This window comes from Octopus bimaculoides, chromosome 3 (genome assembly GCF_001194135.2).
Source record: "Octopus bimaculoides isolate UCB-OBI-ISO-001 chromosome 3, ASM119413v2, whole genome shotgun sequence".
Classification (NCBI taxonomy): domain Eukaryota; kingdom Metazoa; phylum Mollusca; class Cephalopoda; order Octopoda; family Octopodidae; genus Octopus; species Octopus bimaculoides.
This window is the reverse complement of record NC_068983.1, coordinates 140,357,862-140,361,239: the sequence shown is the minus strand read 5'-3', so window position 1 is coordinate 140,361,239 and position 3,378 is coordinate 140,357,862. Positions and strand designations below refer to the sequence as shown.

At 31.7% G+C, this 3,378-nt stretch overlaps 1 long non-coding RNA gene across 1 annotated transcript in view; it reads left to right on the top strand.

Annotated features, from left to right (window-relative positions):
- LOC128247421 (uncharacterized) overlaps positions 1-1,806 on the top strand; it is a 9,375-nt gene extending 7,569 nt beyond the window's left edge. The window contains exon 2 of the long non-coding RNA XR_008263807.1: positions 1,592-1,806. This is a non-coding gene — a long non-coding RNA (uncharacterized LOC128247421). The remainder of the gene's footprint in view (positions 1-1,591) is intronic.
- The last annotated feature ends 1,572 nt before the right edge of the window (positions 1,807-3,378 follow it).

Below are 3,378 nucleotides of genomic sequence, written 5' to 3'. Positions count from 1 at the left end.
CACACACACACACATATATGTATATATTTATATACAGAGAGAGAGAGAGAGAGAGAGAGTGAGAGTGAGGGCGAGAGAGAGAAAGGGAGATGCATATATGTATATATACTGACTAGGATATAGATATAATTATATGTGTGTCTATATGAAAGTATGAGCTGATTCTCAACAAATATTTCATCCAGGGCTAACCCGTTTTGTGTATGCCAATACTATACGTAAATGAAATTTGTTTTATTGTCATCTGAAGAAATTGTTACCTGTCAAATTATACCTCACATGGTGAGAAATTTAGACGAGTTTTCTTAAGCATATATTTGTGGGTGATATTTTATTGTGTTTGTGTGAGTGTGGGTGTATGTATACAGATATATATTCATACCCACATACATATATACGCAATGAGGTACATATTTATGTAACCACGTAAATAAATAAATATATGGCATAAGTCTTTATAATGTTGAGGATTTAGATGGTGCTTGTGTAATTATGAATGAAACTGTAGCTAACATTCATGCAAATAATAATGGTCCTGTATCAAATGGAATAGATGACAATCCGGAACACGTAGAGAGACTATTTAGTGATGAGCTCGATTATATTAAACAATATAGTGCCGTAACCATAACTGTAAGTGAATTCCATAAAATATAGTTCGATAAACATTTCCGTTGTTATGCAACACTTCAATGCTCGCAATATATATATATATGTATACGTATATGTGTGCGTGTGTGTGTGTGTGTGTATGTATGTATGTATATGTATATGTATATGAATATTTATATATTTTGAATGACCGGCATCATACATCTCAGAAATCTATAGACAATAACTATGATATTGCTATGCTGATGTATAGAAACATAATATTCAGAAATAGATATAAATATTATAAATTGGATGATCTATTTACAAACTTCATTTTCTCTACATAGCTCCGAATGCTGTTCTTTGTATTAGAGACTAATTATATCAGTGGTCGCTTTGTCGCCCTATACGTATATCATTCATAGCCTATCTAGTGTACATTCATTCTCTTGCAAGTAGAGAATCTTTTGCGATAGTTAGTTGCTGAATGCTTCTCTATATTCCTCCCAAACGGGCATTACTAAACCTTAAGCGTTTGATGACTGAATACGATATCGCTACAGTGTGAACTGTAGGTAAATTAGCATAAACGTTTGCAATGTATTTCACATATTATTTCATAGAACCATTAGGATGCTTGTGAAATATACATAATAATCCTGTTATCTGTCAGTAATACTGGCAGATAAAAAGATAATTATGAATGACAAAAAAAAAAAAGAAAAGAATTAAGACGACATATAGCAAGATTTTTCTATTAGTTGATATATTTAAAATAATGGTAGAGATATGTTGCAATAGGAAACGATATATCTAATTAAGGTTTTAGAAAAACTGATAATAAAGCTGTACATAACAGTTGTGTTCTATATCATATGAATGTTAATATGCTAATTTAAGGTTCTCTGTTATTGAACCTCTCATTTACAGTTTTCTATTTGCATCGTTTTTCGTTTTGCATATTTTCTAATAATGTTCCATTCGTTTATTCTTTCAGATATACATGAAAATGCGATCGTCTGAACAATTAGAATCATTCCTCTGCAAGCTACCACTCCATTTTGTCAAAATATAACATTTAGCGTAGTGTGAGGTTAAGTAGTGTTAAATTTCAACGAGTATGAAGCATGTTATTCAAAATGGTTTTGACCACCGTAAATTTGCATGACAACGGAAACGACTTTTCAATATATTTTATTTAATTCACCGAAATGTCTTACTACATGTTCTGTTCTTGTTTATCATCTACACCATTAATTTAAAATCATGAAGGTATACATTCTTGTAATAAGACAGATTGAGTCGATTATAGTAGCACAGCATCAAGTTTTGTTATCTATTTAAGTTAGTGTCAAATTATTTCGACATATTCCATTACACTGATTGCTAAAATGGAAGAGATTTCCACAACAGAGTCAAGAAGTTTGAATAACTTTTTAAAATTCTAATAAAGCGTCTGAAATTTTAAGACAGGAGGTTTGATAATGTCTTTATGTGTTACTTTTACAGCTGGTAGTTCATACTGCGGCGAAATTTTGATCCTGTTTTGAATTACATCGCTATATTACATGTATTGGAAACGGAAAACATGACCATTATTTCTGAAAATGACGTCAACCTGTTTGAAATGTACAAAGATTAATGCAATTATTTTGGTAGTAGGCGTTGTATATCTTAAGATCTGAGAGGTCATTTTGCTATCACAAATCCCAGGTTCGATCCCACACCTCGACATCTTCGGGTTATGTAACTTTTCATGATCAGTGTCGATCAAAGCTTCCCAATGGGTTTTACCGGTAACATCACGAGTAGTTACATCAGAGAGAGTGTCAGAGCCATTCCAATTGATTATTACCTTAAGGCTACAGATGCATTCAGCAACTTACACTTTAATACAGTGTAGGTAAATCATTCGATCTATCAACTGAATCCTCATGGTCGAAAGACTGACATTCTTCCATATTTAGCTATGAAAGTTTCCATTAAAACGAACGCATATCATGTTCTTGCCTAAATACAAAAGATGTTCATATTCATTTCACAGAAGCGGAATCAATAGAAGCTACAATCTCATTTTCTGTCATGAGTGAACGGGCAATACTATTGACCTAAAATAGAATGTCACACAAGCGTACAATAAACGCGGTCGTCACAGTAGCACAATCAATGAAATGCCTTTACAAAGCAGTTCTATGAGTAATAGACAAAGCTACCATCTTGCTTAAAACACCGAGCGTTTTATTATAAATGAAACTTTGTTTTTCAAAGTTTAAAAACCTGTGGTTGAAATCTCTTCAGTTTTAGCAGTCATTGTAATGAAATATGTCGGAAAATTTTGACATTTAGTTGAACAGATGACAAAAAAAAAAGAAAAAAAAAGAAACTAGAAGAAAGAAATCTTGCTTTTCTAATCTAATAGAATCAATGTGTTACATTGAAAACCAGTATGCCTTTGTGACTTTAAATTAACTAGCAAATATGTTTTGTTGTCTTCTGCATATGAGAAAAATAGATTACTTTCATAAGGAAATTTGAATATGGGTTTGCTATCGACACATTTCGTTCAAGTCAAAGAAACAAAGAACATTCAAGGATTGCATAAATATCATTTAAGTAAAATTGTGACATGCTGAAGTGAGTGATATTAATTGGGTGATAATCAGGCTTTTAAGAATAATTTTCTTTTGGAATTGTTTTTTCTTTACTATCAAATTATCATATCCCCTATAAAACACGGGACCTATGGTGTTTTCCAATATATACATTCATTCATACATGATATAT